Here is a 23,141-nt window from a genome sequence, read left to right as displayed (position 1 = left end):
TGTTCCACTATGTACTGCGAATGGAAAATGCAGCGTGTTCTGTAGAGGATGTGTGAACCTCTGCACCATATTCTCCTCTTTGCGTTCCTTCAACCTGATTCTTAACACACAAATGGCAGGAAAAAACATTTTTCCCCATGAACTTGCAACCATACCAACTAAAATTTTAAGGTGATCTCTCTTGATTTATAAGTTACACGGTGGTGATTTATCTCAATATTCTCTGCACTTTCCTAATTCCCTTTAAACACTGCACGCACTGTTTTTCCAAACAGATACCCAAATATCAAAGATACAATCTTCCATTTATTCGGTATAGACATCTCCCTTCCATTTAGGACACAATGGAGTGAAGTTTATTTTACGGTGGAGTTGAAAACAGGTGCTAATGGATCGCCGACCAGTTTTACCCACTGCCTGATTTCATTTCCAAAATCGGCTGAAGTGTAAAACGAGTGGTCAATCCTCTACCGCCCGCATTCTGCTGGATGGTAAAAGTGAATATTAACGTCAACTTTCCAACTTGCTGCTCTGGCAAAACTGGCGTTGCTGCTCATCCGTCCATTAGAGATAGTGCCCGATTTTCCTTTGAAATAATTTCGACGTTAATAAATGCGGTGAGTGCTGTTACTGGTCTTCGATTCCTCCACCAGATTTTTCATTTCTGTACTTGTCCAAGTTGGTTCTTACTGCGCAGGTGGTAATGTCGATCATATACACACCTCCAGCAGTCACTCTTAACAGTTAACAATCTTCAACGATGAGCAGTATAACTTCATCTGGGGCCGCAGCACACAGCGATCATTAGCGAAACCGTAGCGCATTTTGGACTCTGCCGATTTGAATTTCCATAAATTACAATGGTTCCAACATGATCTGGAGGACTTCTGAACGGACACCCAATTCGCTATCTCTCGCTTTGAGCTGTCTTCAAGGACCAAAGTCAACTCCAGTGAATCAAGTTTAGTGAACTCTGGAAAATTTCAGTGAGATCATTCAGGATCTGCTGAGACAAGGTCTTCAGACCCCTTGGGAGGAAACTGCCAGAGCTCGGGCCCCTGCCTACCTTGAGCTTCTTCAACTTGTCCAATTGATGTGGCCTTGCGATTTTAAAGAATTGTCTCTTGTAAACTGCTTGCTGATTTTTGACCATTAATATACCATTTCATTTTATTTAGAAGTGATATTTCCGTTGTTGGTGATTATTGTTAAACTATTATCTCTGAAAACATATCTGCACTAAGGGAGACAACTAGAAACAGACCTCCAGGTGAAGAGAAGTCTGCAGACAATTCCGAGTATGCAGCTGTGGGATCAGCGCAAGCACTGGTTAGCTCGACCTAATCTGCATGTGATGAACCGTAGATTGTTTGGGGTAACATTTCCATCGGCAGCTCTCTCAATACCGTTATGACTTCAGCGGAAGAGCGGCGAAATCTCCAGGCAGATGAGCCTTTCTTCAAGCTTTCCACCGAAAGCATAGTGGCACGGTGGCATAGTGGTTAGCACTGTTGCCTCACAGCGCCAGGGACCCGGGTTCGAATCCGGCCTCGGGCGACTGTCTGTGTGGAGTTTGCACATTCTCCCCGCGTTTGCGTGGGTTTTCTCCGGGTGCTCCGGTTTCCTCCCACAGTCCAAAGATGTGCGGGTTAGGTTGATTGGCTATGATAAATTGACCCTTAGTGTTAGGGGGATTAAATACATGGGGTTACGGGGATAGGGTGGGATATGTGTTGGTGTAGGGGTTACGGGGAGCGGGTGGGATATGTCAGTGCAGGCTCGATGGGCCGAAATGGCCTCTATCTGCACTGTGGGGTTTCTGTGATTCTGTGATTCTGTGAAATGCCACAGAAATTACGATGAGACATTGGGAAAAGCCACTTAGAAATTCTATTTCTTCATCTACAAACATTCAACTCAAAATAGCGTTAGATTTTCTCATTCACTGTCTGGACTTTCAGCATCAATATCTCTAACACTTTCTCAAAGTCTATGTCTAGTCTATTTCTATATCTCTGCCGATGTCTATGTGTGTGTCTATCTCGAGCTCTATGCCGAAATTTATGTCTACCTCAAAAAGAAAGCACTGCAGATGCTGGAAATCAGAAATAAGTACAGAAAATGCAGGAGATACTCAGCAGGTCAGGCAGCATCTGTGAAGAGAGAAACAGAGTTAACGTTTGAGGTCGATCACCTTTCGTCAGAACTGGAAAAAAGCAGGAAATGGAACAGATTTTAAAGCAAATGTAGGAGCTGGGAAAGGGGGGAGGGGGTGAAAGAACAAAAGGGATGGTCTGTGATAGGATATAAAGCAGGAGAGGTTAAGAGACAATAAGAGATATTCATGGCAAAAGGAATTCGTAATGGGACAGGTTAAGAAACAAAGGGTGGCTCTGGATGAAGTGTAAATTGCATTGGCAGAATGAAAGACAGCTGCCATGTGGGAGAGAAGAACAGGAGGCACAAACAAAAAATGTGGATAAAACATATATATATGATATTGGCCGAGGATATGATCTGAAATTGTTGAACTCTATGCTGAGTTCAGAAGGCTGTAAAGTGCCTAGTCGAAAGATGAGATGCTGTTCCTCGAGCTCACGCTGAGCTTCCGTGGAACAATGCAAGAGGCCGAGGATGGTGAGGCCTGAGTGGGAGTGCAGCGGTGAAATAAAGTGACAGGCGACCAGAAGTTCGGTGTCCCCCCTTATGGACTGAACGGAGGTGTTCCACAAAGCGACCACTCAATCTGCGTTTGGTCTCCCCAATGTAGAGGAGCCCACATCATGGGCAGTGAATACAGTATACTAATTTGCAAGAAGTACAAGTAATTACAAGTTTCACCTGGAAGGGGTGTTTGGGGACCTGGACAGTGGGAAGGTAGAGTTATAAGGGCATGTGTTGCAATTCCGGCATTTGCACAGGAAGGTGACAGGCGAAGGGGAAGAGGTGTTGGGGGTGATAGAGGAGTGGACCAGGGTTTTGGGGAGGGAGCGGTCCTTTCGGAATGCTGAAAGTAGAGGTGAGGGGAAGATGTGTTTGGTGGTGGGATCACGCTGGAGGTGGTGGACATGATGGAGGTTGATCCGTTGAATGTGGAGGCTGGTGGGGTGAAAGGTGAGGACAAGGGGAACTCTATCCTGGTTCTGGGAGGGAGGGGCAGGGGTGAGGGCAGAAGTGCGGGAGATAGAACGGACACGGTCTATGTCTACCTCCATCATTATGCCTATAACTATCTCCATACCTATGTCTAGCTCGACCTATATATCTCTATCTCTATCTTGACGACCAACACTCTTATATATATCTCTCTGTATACCCTAGTTTCTCGCATTCAACTCTATCCCTCTATTGCTCGAAGTCTCTGTCTTTTTGTACCTATCTATCTCTATCTCTCTGTTTGTGTATCTCTCTGTCTATATCCATTTCTATCTCTCCTCTCTCTATTGGCATGATGTTCCAATCAGAGGCTTCCTGCAGACGGAGGCCTCCGAACGGAAAAAATCCACAAACGTATCTGCTGGCTCCATTGGTCCCTAGGCTTCTGATCCTGGGCCTCTGCACTACGCAATACGCAGAGGCCCAGTTATCCCAGGGGCGCATGCGGTTCGCAAGCGTCCCCGGAATCACGTGGGCCATGGGGAATCAATCAAACACGGGAATTGCCCTTCTCACATTTGACAGGTCTCTATGAACAGATCATTCAAAAGTATGAATGGGGATCACTTGAAAGAACAGTTAAACATTATTGTTTTTTAAATCAATTTTTTTTAATTCGTTAAAATTACATTTAATTAATTTTTTCTTTGAAATTTAATTTTTTGAAAAAAATAATAAAAGTTCTTTACGGAGGTATTATACATACCTAGAACATAAGAACATAAGAAGTAGGAGCAGGAGTAGGCCAATCGGCCCCTCGAGCCTGCTCCGCCATTCAATTAAATCATGGCTGATCTGATCCTAACCGCCAATCTACTATCACAGAACCATCTCCTGAATCTAACAGAATTAGACACATGAAATACGAGCAGGATCAGGCTACACGGCCCCGGGGCCCGCTCCGGTACCCACAGGGCCATATCCGATCCGAACCTAGACTCATGTCCAAATTCCTGCCCGCTCCCCGTAACCCTTAATTCCCTTTACATCGAGGTAACTGTCTATTTCTGTTTTAAATTTATGTAATGATATAGCTTCTACTGCGTTTTGGGGCAGCATATTCCATGGACCTACCACCCTCTGAGTGAAGTAGTTCCTCCTCATCTCAGTTTTGAAAGAGCAGCCCCTATTCTAAGTCGATGCCCCCTAGTTCTAGTTTCACCCATCATCGGGAACATCCTCCCAGCATCCACCCGATCCAAACCCTTCACAATCTTATATGTTTCAATAAGATCACCACTCATTCTTCTGAACTCCAATGAGTAGAGTCCTTATCTACTCAACCTCTCCTCATATGTCCATCCCCTCATCCCCGGGATTAACCGAGTGAACCTTCTTTGTACTGACTTGAGAGCAAGTGTGTATTTTCTTAAGTATGGACACCAAAACTGTATGCAGTATTCCAGGTGCGGTCTCACCAATACCTTGTACAACTGAAGCAATACCTCCCTATATTTATATTCTATCCCCCTAGCAATTAAAACCAACATTCCATTGGCCTTCTTAATCACTTGCTGCACCTGCATACTAACCTTTTGAGTTTCGTGCACCAGGACCCCCAGATCCCTTTGTACTTCAGTACTTTCCAGTTTACTGCCATTAAGATAATAACTTGCTCTACGATTTTTCCTGCCAAAGTGCATAACCTCACACTTTCCAGTATTGTATTCCATCTGCCAAATCTCTGCCCACTTACTTAGCCTGTCTATGTCCCTTTGCAGATTTTTTATGTCCTCCTCACTCACTACTTTCCCTCCCATCTTAGTATCATCTGCAAACTTTGATATGTTACACTTGGTCCCCTCCTCCAAATCGTTAATATAGATTGTAAAGTGTTGGGGACCCAGCACTGACCCCTGCGGAACACCACTAGTTACTGACTGCCAGTCTGAGAATGAACCATTTATCCCAACTCTCTGCTTTCTGTTAGAGAGCCAATCCTCCACCCACGCCAGAATATTACCCCCAATCCCATGATTTTTTATCTGGACCAATAATCTTTTGTGTGGCACCTTGTCAAATGCCTTTTGGAAGTCTAAATACACTACGGCCACTGGTTCCCCTTTATCCACCCTGTACATTACTTCCTCAAAGCACTCAAGCAAATTTGTCAAACATGACTTCCCCTTCATGAAACCATGCTGAGTTTGTCCTATTAAATTATCTAAATGTCCCGTTACTGTCTCCTTAATAATGGACTCTAACATTTTACCAATCACAGATTTTAGGCTAACAGGTCTAAAGTTTCTAGCCTTCTGCCTACTACCCTTTTTAAATAAGGCTGTTACATTAGCAGTTTGCCAATCTGCTAGGACCTTTGCTGAGTCCAGGGAGTTTTGCAAAATTATTACCAATGCATCCACAATCCCTGCCGCCACTTCGCTCAAGACGCTAGGATGTAAGCCATCAGGTCCAGGGGATTTATCCGCCTTGAGTCCCATTAGTTTACCAAGTACCACTTCCTTAGTGATTTGACATATATTCAGCACTGAGTAGGTAAGAGATCCCATTGACCTGCATGTCTGCAATTAGATGGCTAAAATTATCTAGAGTGACAAAATTAAAGTTAAAATATAATTAGATTATTGGTTCTGGTAGAGCAACGTTAATGGTTACCTGGAGTGAGCCGGATGGTGGGACAAGATTGGGCAGCTCAAGCAGACACACTGGATAAGCCTGTGTTTAGTCTACAGTATTTTTTGAGTTGACTCACCTCTTCGTAAAACACCGGGTTAAACACTCGGGACCTTAATGGTTAATGGTGCCAGAGTGAAACACGTTCAGTGGTCACAGTTCCCATTGGTTTCAGCCCTTCACCTCTGTTTCCCCCTCTACCATTGTACCAGGCCCCACACACAGAGCAAGGGTGACCGCTTCCTTAAACCCGTGAAAATAACAAGCCTTCAGCCTGGGGCCACAGGCCAGGCCAGTCTTTGTGTTAACGGTGCAAGCTGCGGTTAGAATAAATCATATTTAAAACAGTTTCCAGAGATGTCTCAGGCATGTATTCCAACTGTTCGCTTCCGCTAAGAATTTATTTTAATACTGCCAGGGCTCAGTTCACTTTTCAGCGTTAGGGTGGACTAGTCATCATGGTTTAAGTTCCCCTTTTCTCCAAAGTGATCAGAAGTAACAGTGATCTCAGTGTGCAGACGCCTGGTGCATGGACAGTGAGCTCCACAGCTGCAGACTGCTCCCGGGGAATTCGCTCCAGCCGCTGTCTCCTCATTCACCGTAAGTACAGCCTCAGGATCTGCGCGTGCGGGCATTTGGTACTGTAGAGTTAGAACAGTGTCAGCAGCTGAATGTGGGCGGGTACCTTTGTGAGGAGCAGCAGTGGGAAGCGGAGCAATGCGCTTGGGAATAGATTGTTCTGTGTTTGATGGTATCGATCTGTTCTGGCGCTCAGTGGAACTGTTCTCCCAAATCTGACTAAATAGAGGCTACATTGAAACAAAGAGAATTATAATCCATGGGTTCCTAATGTTTGATATGGCTCTCTTAAAGGCGAGCGACTGTGGGCAAAGTGGAAAAATGCAAAGCTTTGGGGGAAGGGCAGGGGAGTGGGAACAATTAACAAGTTCTTTCGTACAACCGGCACCGGAATCGGGGCCGAATGGCCTCCTTCTGCGATGTATGATTTTTGATATCACTTTTCAGATAAAAGGAACAGAAAACATCTGATCCGAAGCGAGTGGTTTCACAGAGGGAAAGGAGCTTCTGCTTGGATCCCCCGCTTTCGAAATGAAGAACATCTCCCGCCTTCTGATCTTCTGTAAGTGAATCACAAATATTGCCAGAACCTTTGAAAATCTGCGTCACTCACCCCAGACCCGCAATCAGATTATTAAGGCTCATTGTCTAAAAGGCAGCGACGCACTAAATTGATACTGATAGTTTCTGAAAGTAAGACATTTAATATAAATGCGTTGAAATGTCATTTCTCTGTTTCAATTTTAATCTGAATTCAGTGCAACAATGCTAAGTTTGATTAGTCAGGGTAACAGGATCTTTCTGCTCATCTAAGGAGATCCACTTTACTATAACAGGTGGCTTCTAAACAGCATAATGTTTATTACGTTACCAAATATTTAGCCTCACCTGCAGAAACTGCTTTCAAATGTCTAATTCTTGTAGTTTTGCTTATAAGTAGGAATTAACATTTTTATGCACTCCATATCAAGTGTCGGCATTGTCCCATTTGTTTCACTCTTACTAAATGCTAATAATAAATGAGGTGAGCTTTGCAGTGCTTGGTTTCTGTGGCTAGCTGTTAATGTTGTTCTATATCATTGCTTCATGATTTTGTGTGTCACAGGCTGGCTTCTTGTTTAACATCTGCTATAGAGAGGCAGGGAGATGGGTAGATTTATAGAGAGATAGAGAGGGCGAAACTTTCAGACAAACACAAACACACACACACAGATAACGAAAAATGCAGGGAGAGACCGAGACAGAGATAGAGTTATAGGGAGAGAGCAGGAGAGGGAGAGAGATGGAATCAATGAGTCAGAGTGAAAGAGGAAGATTAACACACAATCGAGACAGCGTCAAAGAGATACAGCAAAATATAGACACAGCTGACTTAGAGAGAGACACACTGAAAGAGGCAGAGAGAGAGAGAGAACACAAGGGAGAGACAAGGTGGTACAGACTCAGATTGAGAGACACAGGGAGAATAAAACAACATGCAGTGAGACAGATAGCCAATGAGAGAGAAAGAGAGAGTCAAATAGACAGGGAGAGAGCAACAGGGAGTGACATGCAGACAGTTACACTGACATAAGGCAAGTCAGAGAGAGAGTGAGACCGAGAGATCTACGGGCAAACAGATGATGACCGGGAAAGTTTGATAGAGAGAGAGTGAGTTGGCGAGGGAGAGACAGAGAGCGAGTGACAGACAGACAGAAGGCAAACATTCAGGGAGGTGGTGGGCTAAAGATTCTGTGAGAGAGAGCGAGAGAGAGTGAAAGAGAGAGAGAGGCAGAGCGAGAGATGCACAGATAGGGCCAGAGCGAGGCAGAGAGAGAGCATTATTCTTTTTTTCAACTCACCTAAGCGCAAACACTATGATTATAGTTTTTAAATTACTGTTGTAAGGTAGATCAACATACAGCAATGTGTTAACCGGGCACCATTTTGAATTTCAGGCTCATTTAATATCTGGTGCCTAACCTTGAGTTAACAAAAGCTGAAGAGATAATATTTACTTTGATTTAACTTGACCTAAAGCAGTGGCTTCAAGGATTTTGGCAGCGAAATTTATAATTGTGGATATTTAATATTAATGTCTGATGCAATTTACTGGAATTTAGACAGAAGTGACTCGATATGGTCAAATGTCATTGAGACTGCCTTGCTGTGAGAGGCTGATGTCAGTGCTCTGCTTTCTTGTTAGCCACTGGACCACAGGAGCAGAAAACAGGAACAAACAGGTTTTGCATCTTTGGTGTACCACCGACTCTTTCACCATAATCTCATCAATTTTAATAACATGACATTAGTTGTGGGACCATGTTAGCCACAGCTAGTTCCACAGATTAATGCGGTACATCTTAAATGATGATAAGTCATTCTTAACTTGTTTGTTCATGAGCTTATAATCGCCCCCATGATTTATTTGTTGCTCAGCACATAAAGCCCACCTTGTGAAAAGAATTAACCAAATTGAATACTTGAAACATTCACCCTATTGAATCCTAGCTGGACAAATGTCCCAGGTTCTATAAGTTAAACAATGAAATACAGACACATCTGCATTGCTCATTGACCCGTTTGCAATTATTTTTGCAAATTTTGCAGCAGCAGGCATTGCCTTAGAAACATAGAAACACAGAAGGTAGGAGCAGGAGTAGGCCATTCGGCCCTTCGAACCTGCTCCGCCATTCAATGCGATCATGGCTGATCATCCAAATTCAGTACTCGGTCCCTGCTTTCTCCCCATTCCACTTGATCCTTTTAGCATTAAGAAATATATCCCACTCTTTCTTGAATATATTTAATGTATTGGCCTCTACTGCCTTCTGTGGCAGAGAATTCCACAGGTTCACCACTCTCTGGGTGAAGAAATTCCTCATCATTTCGGTCCTAAATGGCCTTCCCCTTATCCTTAGGCTTTGACCACTGGATCTGGACTCCCCGACCATCGGGAACATACTTCCTGCATCTAGTCTGTCCAGTCCTGTCAGAATATTATAAGTTTCAATGAGATCCCCTCTCAATCTTCTAAACTCCAGCGAGTACGAGCCCAATCGACCCAATCTCTCCTCATACGTCATTCCTGCCATCCCATGTATAAGCCTGGTGAATCTTGGCTGAACTCCTTCCATGGCAAAAACATCCTCGCTCAGATAAGGCGATCAAAACTGCACACAATACTCAAGATGTGGTCTCAACAAGGCCCTGTATAACTGCAGCAAGACAACCTTGTTCCTGTACTCAAACCCTCTCGCTACGAAGGCCAACAGGCCATTTGCCTGCTTAATCGCCTGCTGCACTTGCATGCTTACCATCAGCGACTGGTGCACAAGGACATCCAGGTCTCGTTGCACTTCGCCTTCTCCCAATCTATTGCCATTCAGATAATAATCTGCCTTCCTGTTTTTGCCACCAAAGAGGATAACTTCACATTCCTCCTCGTTATATTGCATGTGCCATGCATCTGCCCAATCACCCAACCTGTCCAAATCATCCTGGAGTATCTCGGCATCCTCCTCACAGCACACAAGCCCACCCAGCTTTGTGGCTTCTGCAAATTTGGAGATATTACATCTAGTTTCCTTGTCTAGATCATTAATATATATTGTCAATTGCTGGGGTCCAAGTACCGATCCCTGTGGTGCACCACTAGTCACTGCCTGCCACTCGGAAAAAGACCCATTTATTCCAACTCTTTGCTTTCTCTCTGCCAACCAGTTCTCCATGCAATTCAATACCTTGCCCCCAATCCCATATGCCTTAACTTTACACGCTAATCTGCTTTGCGGGACCTTATCGAAAGCCTTCGGAAAGTCCAAATACACCACATGCACTGGTTCTCCCTTATCTATTTTACAAGATACATCCTCAAAAAATTCCAGTAGATTAGTCAAGCACGACTTACCTTTTGTAAATCCATGTTGACTTTGTCCGATTATTTCATTGTTTTCCATGTGCTCTGCTATTACATATTTTAAATGGACTCTAGCATTTTCCCCACTACCGATGTCAGCCTTACCAGTCTGTAATTCCCCATTTTCTCTCTACCACCTTTTTTGAATAGTTGGGTAACATTAGCAACCCTCCAATCCATGGGTACTGTTCCAGATTCCATCGAATGCTGGAAGATGATCAGCAATGCATCTACTATTTCTAGGGCCACTTCCTTAAGTACCCTAGGATGTAGATTATCAGGCCCTGGGGATTTATCGGCCTTCGGTCCCATCAATTTCCTTAACACCATTTCCCTACAAATACTGATTTATTTCAGTTCCTCCCTTTCCTCAGACCCTATGTTCCCTGACAACTGTGGGAGGTTATTTGTGTCCTCCTTTGTGAGGACAGAACCAAAATTTGTATTTAATTGGCCTGACATTTCTTTGTTCCCCATTATAAATACCCCTGGTTCTGACTGCAAGGGACCTACGCTTGACATCACCAATCTTTTTCTCTTCACATATCTATAAAAGCTTTTACAGTCATGTTTTACTTTCCTCGCCAGCTTACTCTCATATTCTATTTTCCCTTTCTTAATTAATCCCCTTGTCCTCCTTTGTTGATACCTAAACTGCTCCCAATCCTCAGGTTTACTGCTTTTACTGGCCAATTTATATGTCCTCTCCTTGGATCTTATGCTATCCGTAATTTCCCTTGTTAGCCACGGTTGAGTCACCTTATTGGTTTTATTTTTATGCCAAACTGGGATGAACAAATTCTGTAGTTCATCCATGCGGTCTTTGAATGTTTGCCATTGCCTATCCACCGTCAACCCTTTGAGTGACATTCCCCAATCAATCCTAACCAACTCATGCCTCAGTTCCCTTTATATAAATTTAGGACACTAGTCTCTGAGTCGAATACTTCATTCTCCATCTTCATGAAGAATTCGATCATATTATGATCGCTCCGTCCCAAGGGGCCTCGTACAACAAGATTGCTAATTAATCCTTTCTCGCTACATAATACCCAGTCTAAGATGGCCTGACTTCTGGTTGGTTCCTCGACATATTGGTCCAGGAAACCATCCCTTTAACACTCCAGGAATTCCTCCTCCACATTATTGTTACTAATTTGGTTAGCCCAATCTATATGTAGATTAAAGTCACCCATGATGACTAATGTGCCCTTATTGCACGCTTCTCTAATTTCCCTTTTAATGCCATCCCCAACCTCTGCATTACTGTTTAGAAGTCTATATACCACTTTTACTAACGTTTTCTGCCCCTTGGTATTTCTCAGTTCTACCCATACAGATTCCACATCATCAGAGCTAATATCCTTCCTTACAATTGTGTCAATCCTTTCTTTAACCAGCAATGCTACCACACCTCCCTTTCCTTTTTACCTATCTTTCCTGAATATTGAATACCCCTGGATGATGTGTTCCCAGCCTTGGCCAACCTAGAGCCATGTTTCCGTAATCCCAATCAAATCATATTTGTTTACCTCTATTTGCGCAGCTAATTCATCCACCTTATTACGAATGCTCCTTGCATTAAGACACAAAGCCTTCAGGCTTGTTTTTTTAATGCTCTTAGACCTATTAGAATTTTTATTTACTGTGGCCATGTTTGATTTAACCCGTTGATTTCTCTGACTTCGACTTTTTTTTTCTCCTTCCTATCTTTTGCATTTATCCTTGTTTCCCTTTCCTCTGTCCACCTGCTCAGGTTCCCAACACCCTGCCATTTTATTTTAAACCCTCCCCCAGCGCACTAGCAAACACTCCACCTAGGACATCGGTCCCGGCCCTGCCCAGGTGCAAAGCGTCCGGTTTGAACTGGTACCACCTCCCCCAGAACCGGTTCCAATGTCCCAGGAATTTGAATCCCTCCCCCTCGCACCATTCCTCTAGCCATGTACTCATCTGAAATATCCTTCTACTTCTACTCTGACTAGCATGTGGCACTGGTAGCAACTCTGATATTACTACCTTTGTGGTCCTATTTGTTCATTTACCTCCTAACTACCTATATTCAGCTTTTAGGACCTCATCCCGTTTTTACCTATATCGTTGGTACCTATATGCGCCATCAAAACTGTCTTTTCACCCTCCCATTCCAAAATGTTCTGCAGCCGCTCTGAGACCATTTCTCACGAGGAAGATTTGCAAACCATGCAATACTTGTGATTCCGAATAGGGTAAAGATGATTTAAATGAAGATAGATACATAACAACAGGAGAAGGCCATTCAGCCCCTCGATGCTGCTCTGTCATTCAGTAACATCATGGTTGATCTGTACCTCCACTCCAATTAAGCTCGTTTGCTCAATAATTATTGTTATCCTTACTCAAATAATGTCAGCTGTCAGTGGGTGGCATGATCGCCTCTGAGTCAGAAGGTTTGTTGATTCAAGTCGCAGTCCTATTGAGCACAAAAGTTTAGGCTCAAACTGCAATGCAGTACTGCAGGAGTGCTGCCCTGTCGGAGGTTCTGTTTTTCGGATGAGACAATTACGCATTGCCCCGTTGGGGGAGATGCCCCAGGTGCCCTGGCCTATATTTGTCCCTCATTCAAAATACCAATAACAGATTACCTGGTCATTATCATCATCACTGTGTGAAAACTGGCTGCCACATTTCCTACAGTAACTACACTTCAAAATTACTCCATTGGCTGTAAAGCGCTTTGGGAATTCCTTAGTTTGTGAAAGGTGCTATAGAAATGGAAGTCTTTCTTTATTAACGAAAATCTATCTTGATCTCCTTCTTGAAAATCCAATTTTCCACCAGAGTCCACAATGTTCTTGGCAGAATGAGTATCAATTTCTCACTACAAATTGGCTCAGGGACATGAATTATCGAATTAAATTGAAGCTGATTGAGTGAATGACTTACAGGCTGGTTTGAGATGAAAGTTATTACCAGCTTGCAAAGACTCGGAGACCTAATGCATAATTTGAGAACTTGCAATGTTCAGGGTTGATGCCAGAATGAGAGCAGCAACTAACAGAAAAACTGCAGAGAGGGCCAATAGTGGAACTTTACCCAAACTTATATGGTAATTTCGTGAATGCAAGAAGATTAAATGGACCTGTAGTGAGATTAGCACAGAGGCTGAAGGTCACTCTTTAAGATGCATAAGCTAACCTGGGGCTGGGCACAATTGCGGATTGCTGGAACTCTGGAAATAAGCTCTTACAAATTCAAAGAGACATATTTGGCAAGCCTAAAAAACAACGCTTTGCAGAGAATGTCATTCCTAATTGGACATAGAGGGAGTTATACTTGCCCTAGAGGGACTGCAGAGAAAGTTCACCAGACTGATTCCTGGGATGGTAGGTCTTCCGTATGAGGAGAGATTGGGTCGATCAAGCCTGTATTCACTAGAGTTTAGAAGAATGAGAGAGGATCGCATTGAAATGTATAACAATCTGACAGGACTAGACAAACTGGATGCAGGGAGGATGTTTCCCCTGGCTGGGGTGCCTAGAGCAACGTGTCACAGTCTCAGGATACGGGGTAGGACATTTAGGACTGAGATGAAGAGAAATTTCTTCACTCAGCGGGTGGTGAATCTGTGGAATTCTGTACCACAGAGGACTGTGGAGGCCACGTCACTGAATATATTTAAGATGGAGATAGATAGATTTCTAGACACAAAATACATCAAGGTTTATGAGGAGAGAGCAGTATTGAGTTAGAGGGCCAGCCATGAACATATTGAATGGCGGAGCAGGCTTGGAGTGCCGGATGGCCTATCCCTGCTCCTATTTTTCCATGTTCTGTGTTCTATGTTTAGATTTTTATGGTGGATGTTGATGATTGTCGATTGATACTGGGGTCAGATCTGAGCAGGTTTGTTGTTAACAAATAATGGAATGAAGACCCTGTCCATGACGTGGAGACAAACTGATGTTTGTAATGATTAACTAAAGACTTGCCGGCGCTCAAACCAAGAAAGTATTATTTATTTATTGATAGTAGACTGTTAACCCGAAAATCCAACATATAGGAACCGACCAATATACTTACAGATCTCCATCCCATCTGCAGTTTGCTGACATTTCTCGTTGACAATCTCTCGGAAAAAGACGCTGTATTCGTTACTTTTGGGCCTAAAAACGGGGATGTCGCTAACAGGCAGAGCAGTCGCTATGCTGATTTACAGGTGCACAGTTTGAGCTCTACTTTGCATGCGATTTCCTGGTGAGCGAGCTTCCACTGGGAGAATTGATAACAGATTGGATGGAGACATTGTTCTACTCATAAACGATGTGGGAGGAGATTTGCATGTTGAAGCACTCATGTACTCTGAAACTCCACCAGTGCGTAGGAGGGATACTGTGGGGAAGTGAGAATGTGTGTGATATTGATAGGTAATGGAAAAGTACAGACGGGGTTTTGCATACACTGAAACGAGGCAATATACTGCTCGCTGACAGTTATACAGTAAAAGCAAACGCCTGGTGAATTCTAGGCCTATTGGTCGTTGCCATTACCTGTGAACAAAGCCATGCTCTTACTGGTGCATGACAAATGTCCTACACCAGGCACTGTGGCAGCATTTTATCTGCACACACGTTTGAAGAAGTCTCTTTATATGATTGTAATCTGGGGAGAGTTATTATTGATGACTGACAGTCTGGTGTGGGAGGAGGGTCTGTAATTAACTCATTTTTTGGTTACCAGCTTCACTCTGACAATGGTTTTCAGAGTTCTCCTCTTCACAAGCAAGTTTCTGATGTACACTGAATAAGTTGCATTGTTATGTAAACATTTATTGCTGTAGACTCTGTTTCGATTATCATCTCAGAATAATCTAAATTGCTGCAATCAATTAATTGCTCAGTATAACGCTTACATTTAGTAATGTTATATTTGTTATTAAAATGGCAGGTGCTTTTGGCCATTTCTGCTGTGTTGATTGCCCAACAGAATTATTTACAACCAATGATCTATTATCAATTTCGATTTGAACATTGCAATAAATAATGAAATGTTGTGATAACTGCAGAAAATTGACCCTAAATGCTTTACACAGTGAGAGCTGATCGGTACCAGTTCAGGAAGTGTACGGTATAACCAAATGGCTGGTCCTGTATAGGTAGCATATATATCAGTCCCTGTATTTCATGTAGTATCGACAGTCCTGTACCAGCAGGACACTGCAGGTACTGATCACAGACCTGTACAAATAGGGTAGCATGGGTAATAACCACAGATCAATACCAGTAGGCTTGTGTAGGAACTGATAACAATTCTACAGCAGCATGGCAGTGGAGGTATTAATCACAGATCGGTACCAGTAGGATAGTGTTGGTAAATCAGGACTCTGTATATTTTGCAGTCTATGTAGTAATAACAGATCTGTACCATTAGGACAGTGTCGATACTATACATTGACCTGTACACAGACGGCACTGTAAGTACTTATCATAGAGCAGTACAAATAGGACAGTAAATGTACGTCTTATAAAAGTACTGATCTAAATCATGCACCAGTAGTATAATATAGATATTAGTCATGTAACGTTACCAGTAGAACAGAGCTGGTACTAATCAGAAAAGAAGGTGATTTAGTTAATAATTACAGACCATGACATAAGCATAGGTACAAATCATAGGCCTATGACAATAGTATACCTTCGGTGCACCTCAGTTAATAAAGCTAATGGGATCCTGGGATTTATAAATAGAGGCATAGCGTACAAAAGCCAGGAAGTTACGCTAAATCAATATAAAACATTAGCTCGTCCCCAGCTGGAGTATTGTGTCTAATTCTGGGCACCAACCTTTAGGAGGAGTGCGACTGATTTGGAGAGGGTACAGAGGAGATTTGCTAGAATTGTTCCAGGAATGAGGGATAGCAGTTACGTGGATAAACAGCAGAGGCTGGGATTGTTCTCTTTGGAGCAGAGAAGGCTAAGCGGTGATTTGATAGAGCTGTTTAAAATCTTGACTGGTTTAGGTAAACTGAATAAAGAGAAACTCTTTCCAATGACTGAAGGGTCGATAATGAGAGGGCACACATTTAAGTTCATTGGCAAAAAAACAGAGGCCGCATGCAAAAACATGTTATGGAACGAGTGGTAAAGATTTTGCATGAAATGCCTGACAGGGTGATGGAGGCAGATTCAATAGCATCCGTCAAGAGAATTGCATAAATACTTGAAGGAGAAATAAATTGCTGGGATATGGGGAGGGACACTAACGGAATTGCTCCTTGAGACTAAATAGGCCGAAAGTTCTCCTTCTGTGCTGTACTATTCTATGATTCAATAAAATTATAGACCCATGCCAGTGGCATAGTGTAGATACACTTTGTAATTCTAGGGCAAAGGTTTCACTGTCATACTTAGTGACTGTATTCACAGGCTTATTCATCTGCATATGGTGACCATGATATGCAGAATCATACAACACATACTCAGTAATTAGCATGATGCACCACAACCATAACAAATTGCATGGATAAAATTTTGTAACACAGTCAGCACTGAGTGGGTGAGATATTCCTTTGTCGTGGCTAAATTATCTAGAGTCCAACATTTTAATGGTAATATATAATTCGATTCTTGTTTCTGGTAGAGAGATATTAACAGTTACCTGGAGTGAGCCGGATAGTGGGATTCATTTGAGCAGCTCAGGATGATGCACCTGATAAGCTTGGGTTTAGGCCTCAGTAATTTGTGAGTCGAATCATCTCGTTGTTAAACACTGGGTTAAACAGTTGGCACTTCAACAGTTAACTGTGCCCGAGTAAAACACGTCCAGTGGTCAGTGCTCCCACTCTTTCGGCCCCCTCTACCATTGCTCCAGCCGACACACACAGACCGCTTTCAATGCCCGTGAAAAAAACAAGCCTACAGCCTGGGATCACAGACCAGTCTCTGTGTATTCAGTACAAGCTGCGGTTAGAAAAAATCATATTTAAAGCAGTTTGCAGAGATGTCTCCGGCCTGGATTCCAACTGTTCGCTTCTGATAAGAAATTATTTTAAAACTGACAGGGCTCAGTTCAATTTTTAGCATTGGGCTGGACCGTCTTCGTGTCCGGTTTAATCTCCTGTTTTCTACAGAGTGGTCAGAAGTCACACTGATTTCACTGCGCAGTTGCCTGGTGCATGGGCAGTGAGCTCCACAGCTGCAGACTGCTCTCGGGGAACTCAATCCAGCCGCTGTCTCCTCATTCCCCGTAAGTACAGACTCGGGATCTGCGCGAGTGCGCGTTTGGGACTGAAGAAGTAGAACAGAGTCAGCAGCTGAATGTGGGCGGTTACATTGGTCGGGAGCTGAAATGGGAAGTGGAGCCATGCGCTTGGTAATAGATTGCTCTGTGTTTGACGGAATCGATCTGTTCTGGCGCTCAGTGGAAATGTTCACCCAAATCTGACTAAATAGAAGTTGCATTAAAACATAGATAATTATGATCCACGGAACTTTAATATTTGGCTGTTGGTCTCTTTAAGGCGAGCGACTGGATGCCAATTTAAATAATGCAATTCTTTGGGGAAAAAGCAAGGGAGTGGGACCAATGGGCAAGTTATTTCGAAGAGAGTGCACAGGCACCAAAGGCTGAAAGACCTCCTTCTGCGCTGTATGATTCTATGATTTCCCTTTTCAGATAAAAGGAGCTGAAAACAGCTGATCCGAAACACGCATCCTCACAGAGGGAGGGGGACATCTGCTCGGGTCCCCCGCTTTCGAAATGAAACACATCTGTCGCCTTCTGATCTTCTGTAAGTGAATCTCAAATATTTCCAGGGCCTTTGAAAATCTGAGTCACTAACCACGGATCTATAATCTGAATAACACAGCTCATTCCGTAAAAGGCAACACCACACAAAATTGATATTGACAGTTTCTTAAAGTAAAGTAAAGTTCAATTAAAATGTATTGAAATGTCATTTCTATGTTTCAGTTTTAATCAGAATTCAGTGCAACAACATAAGTAATTTGGTTCAGTCAAAGTTACAGGACCTTTCTGCTCATCTAAGGGGACCCCTCTTGACTATTACAGCTTGAGGCCCAATTAAGATTGCTTGTAAACTGTCAAATATTAATTAGAGGGTAAGAAGGTTGGATCTCAAACAAGCGTGCTAAGCTTGAATAAAGGAGACTATGAAGGTATGAGAGCGGAATTGAGTAGAGTGGATTGGGAAAATAGATTAAAGGGTAAGACGATACATGATCAGTGGTGTACATTTAAGGAGTTATTTTACAACTTCCAAAAAATATTTATTCCACTGAGAAGAAGAGGGTGTAAAAGAAAAGACAGCCATCCGTGGCTAAGTAAAGAAATTAAGGAGAGTATTCGACTAAAAACAAGGGCACATAAGGTAGCCAAATCTAGTGGGAGGATAGAGGATTGTGAAAACTTTAAAAGACAGCAAAAAAATAACAAAAATATTGATTAAGAAAGGGAAGGTAGATTATGAAAGTAAATTAGCAAAAAATATAAAAACAGATAGCAAGAGTTTTTATAGTTAAAGAAAAAGAAAAAGGGTGGCTCAAGTAAATGTTGTTCCCTTAGAGGATGAGACCGGGAAATTAATGGAGGGAAATATGGAGATGGCAAAAACACTGAATGAATATTTTGTATCAGTCTTTACAGTAGAAGAACATCCCAACACTGGACAAACAGGGGGCTTTTGGCGGGGAGGAGCTAAACACGATCAAAATCACTAAGGAAGTGGTACTCGGTAAAATAATGGGACGCAAGCCGAATAAATCACCTGGACCTGATGGCTTACATCCTAGGGTCTTGAGGGAAGTGGCGGTAGGGATTGTGGATGCATTGATAATAATTTTCCAAAACTCCCTGGACTCAGCAAAGGTCCCGGCAGACTGGAAAACTGCTAATGTAACACCCTTATTTAAAAAGGGCAGTAGACAGAAGGCTGGAAGCTATAGATCGGTTAGTGTAACATCTGTGGTAGGTATAATTTTGGAGTCCATTATTAAGGAGACAGTAACAGGAAATTTGGATAATCATAATTTAATAGGACAAATTCAGCATGGTTTTATGAAGGGGAAGTCATGTTTGACAAATTTGAAGAAGTTCTTTGAGGAAGTAACATATAGGGTGGATAAAGGGGAACCAGTGGACGTAGTGTATTTCGACTTCCAAAAGGCATTTGACAAGGTGCCATACAAAAGATTATTGCTTAAGATAAAAAATCACGGGATTGGGGGTAATATTCTGGCATGGATAGAAGATTGGCTATCTAACAGAAGGCAGAGAGTTGGGATAAATGGCTCATTCTCAGACTGGCAATCAGTAACTAGTGGTGTTCCGCAGGGGTCAGTGCTAGGTCACCAAATCTTTAAAATCTATATTAACGATTTGGAGGAGGGGACCGAGTGTAACATATCAAAGTTTGCGGATGATACTAAGATGGGAGGGAAAGTAGTGAGTGAGGAGGACATAAAAAAAACCTGCAAGGGGACATAGACAGGCTCAGTAAGTGGGCAGAGATTTGGCAGATGGAATACAATACTGGAAAGTGTGAGGTTATGCACTTTGGCAGGAAAAATCATAGAGCAAGTTATTATCTTAATGGCAAGAAACTGGAAAGTACGGAAGTACAAAGGGATCTGGGGGTCCTGGTGCACGAAACTCAAAAGGTTAGTATGCAGGTGCAGCAAGTGATTAAGAAGGCCAATGGAATGTTGGCTTTCATTGCTAGGGGGATAGAATATGAAAATAGGGAGGTATTGCTTCAGTTGTACAAGGTATTGGTGAGACCGCACCTGGAATATTGCATACAGTTTTGATGTCTATACTTAAGAAAAGACATACTTGCTCTCGAGTCAGTACAAAGAAGGTTCACTCGGTTAATCCCGGGGATGAGGGGATGGACATATGAAGAGATGTTGTGTAGATTGTGACTCTACTCTTTGGAGTTCAGAAGAATGAGAGGCGAGCTTATTGAAACATTTAAGATTGCGAAGGGTTTGGATCGGGTTGATGCGGGGAGGATGTTCCCGATGATGGGTGAAACTAGAACTAGGGGGCATAGTCTTAGAATAAGGGCTGCTCTTTCAACACTGAGATGAGGAGGAACTACTTCACTCAGAGGGTGCTGGACCCATGGAATATGCTGCCCCAAAAAGCTGTAGAAGCTACATCATTACATAAATTTAAAACAGAAATAGAAAGTTTCCTAGAAGTAAAGGGAATTTAGGGTTATGGGGAGCGGGCAGGAATTTGGACATGAGTCTAGGTTTGGACCAAACATGGCCCTGTGGGTAGCGGAGCAGGCCCAGGGGCCGTGTAGCCTGATCCTGCTCCTATTTCGTCTGTCTAATTCTGTTCGATTCAGGAGATGGTTCTGTGATAGTAGATTGGCGGTTAGGATCATATCAGCCATGATCTTATTGAATGGCGGAGCAGGCTCAAGGGGCCGATTGGCCTACTCCTGCTCCTATTTCTTATGTTCTTATGTTCTTAATTAGAAACTGCTGTGAATGTCATATTGTCGTAGTTTTGTTGATTAGGAGAAATTAACATGTTTATGCACTTCATATGATATATCAGCGTTGGTTCTGTTGTTTCACCCTTACTAATTGCTATTAATAAATGAGGTTAGTTTTACAGTGCGTCGTTTCTCTAGCTAGATGTTAATCTTGGTCCATATCATTGCTTCATGAATTTGTGTGGCACAGGTACGCTTCTTTCTGAACATATGCTGGGGCGAGACAGAGGGAGAGAGAGAGAGAAAGAAAGAGAGAGAGAAACACACACACGTGCACAAAGAAAGCGATAAATGCAAAGAGAGAGCGAGACAAAGTGATAGAATCAAAGCGAGAGAGATTAAGAGAGAGAGGAAGTGAGTCAATAAGTCAGAGTGAAAGATAGACACACAAGAGAGAGCGTCAAAGGGATACAGCAAGAGATAGAAACATATGACATATACACAGAGACAGCAAGAAAGGCAGAGGAAAAAAAGAGAGACAAGGAGGTACAGATAGAGAGAGAGAGACAAAGACTGAAAGACACACATTCAGGGAGACAGAGAGCTAAAGACAGAGCGAGAGAGTACAATAGACAGGGAGCAGCAGAGAGTGTCATAGAGACAGCGACACTCACATTAGGCAGGTCAGAGAGAGCGCGAGACCGAGAGATCTACATGCAAAAAGATGGAGAGCAGGAAAGCTTGTCAGCAAGAAAGAGTGGGTATGAGAGAGACAGAGAGATGGGGAGAGAGACATACAGGAGGATTAACATACAGGCACACGGTGAGCTAAAGATGAAGAGAGAGAGTGAGCGAGTGTGAGGCGTTGCGAGAGACATACTGATAGGGACAGAGCAAGGCAGGCAGAAAGAGACAGTCAGAGGTTAACAATCAAAGAGTATTTCTGCAACTCACGATTGCAGTTTCACTGTGAGTATCTTTCTTTTATGTTCTGGGGCAAGGGAGAAACAATACCGTGATCTATAAACGGTGCACGATTTCTAAACTCCCGCTAGTTTCAGTATCTGCTACTTAAACTTGAGTTAACAAAGCTGAAGAGAAAAAATTCACTAATATAAATTGACCTAAACTGAAGCATCAAGTGCATTTGGCAGGGAAATATATAATGGTAGATTTTCAATAATAAGTTCTAAAGCTGTTTACTGGAATTTAGACAGAAGTGACACATTATAGTCACATGACATTGAGGCTGCCTTTCTGTGAGATGCTGACGTCAGCGCTCTGTTGTCTTTTTAACCACTGGACCACAAGAGCAGAAAACAGGAACCAGCACAGAATTTGCATCTTTAAGCTACCACCGACTCTTTTACCAGAGTCTCACCTATTTTAATAAATTGACATTAGTTGTGGGAGCAAGTTAGCCACAACTAGTTCCACTGCTTAGTGCGGTCGATTTTAAAAGATAATGGCCCAGAAATTCGGGTCGGGGGCTCCCCGCGGGTGCAAGCCCCCCGACCTGCACTTTCCCAGCGTGCCGGCCGTTCTGCTGTGGGCCCTCGTGGGATTCCGATCCTGGGCCTCCTCCAACTGCCGGCGCGCAGAGCTTGCGTATCCCAGGGGCGCAGTTAGTTTGATGCGTTCCCTGGGATCACGTGGGTCATGGAGAGCCAATGGTAGCAGGGAATGCTTCATTCATAAAATTGACAGGTAGAGCTGTCAAAACTATGAACACTATAAGCCACAAAACATCACTAAAATTTCAAATAATTTTTTTTTTAAATCACATTTTTAAAATAACCGTAAATTACTTAAAATAACTATTTTAAACAATAATTTAAATTTTTGAAAAATGTAATTACATTTTCTAATGGGGCTAAAAATAAACTTACCTTTCTTTAAAGTATTTAAAAATAATAAACCTGTGGGAAAAATGTTTTAATTTTAATTAATTCACCACTTACCTTGTTAAAAGCAGGCCTTGCTGACAGTGTAACTCCTGTAGACTTACCCTCCCGGAGAAAACTGCAAAAAAAAAACTAAGTTCCATGCACACGCGCTGCCTCTCCGGCACACATGTTCTACCTCTGAACCCTTTCCATGCGTACTCACCCGTGGAGACCCGAATTTCTGGACCATTAAGTTATTCTTAAGGACATAAGAATATTAGAAATAACCCCATAATAAATAAAGCAGGAGTAGGCCATATGGAGCCTCGAGACTGCTCCGCCATTTAATAAGATACTGGCTGATCATCCATAGAGTCATAGTCATAGAGTTATACAGCACGGAAAGAGGCCCTTAGGCCCATTGCGTCCGCGCCGGCCATCAAGCCCTTTCTAATCTATACCCATTTTCCAGCATTTGGTCCGTAGCCTTGTATGCTATGGCATTTCAGGTGCTCATCCAAATGCTTCTTGAATGTTGTGA

At 42.9% G+C, this 23,141-nt stretch overlaps 1 protein-coding gene and 1 long non-coding RNA gene across 2 annotated transcripts in view; one reads left to right on the top strand and one right to left on the bottom strand.

Moving 5' to 3' along the window:
• LOC147084992 (Fc receptor-like protein 3) overlaps positions 1-23,141 on the bottom strand; it is a 405,119-nt gene that overhangs the window by 163,269 nt on the left and 218,709 nt on the right. The gene's annotated exons all lie outside the window — the stretch shown is intronic.
• LOC147084997 (uncharacterized) lies at positions 6,151-18,071 on the top strand. The gene is made up of 3 exons (XR_015075884.1): positions 6,151-6,390; positions 6,817-6,931; positions 17,921-18,071. It is a non-coding gene; the product is annotated as an uncharacterized LOC147084997 (long non-coding RNA).

This window comes from Somniosus microcephalus, unplaced genomic scaffold (genome assembly GCF_052327205.1).
Source record: "Somniosus microcephalus isolate GS21.2 unplaced genomic scaffold, FLI_Smic_1.0 unresolved_chr9, whole genome shotgun sequence".
NCBI classification, from domain to species: domain Eukaryota; kingdom Metazoa; phylum Chordata; class Chondrichthyes; order Squaliformes; family Somniosidae; genus Somniosus; species Somniosus microcephalus.
The sequence above is the reverse complement of the archived record's forward strand: the minus strand, read 5'-3'. Positions and strand labels throughout refer to the sequence as shown.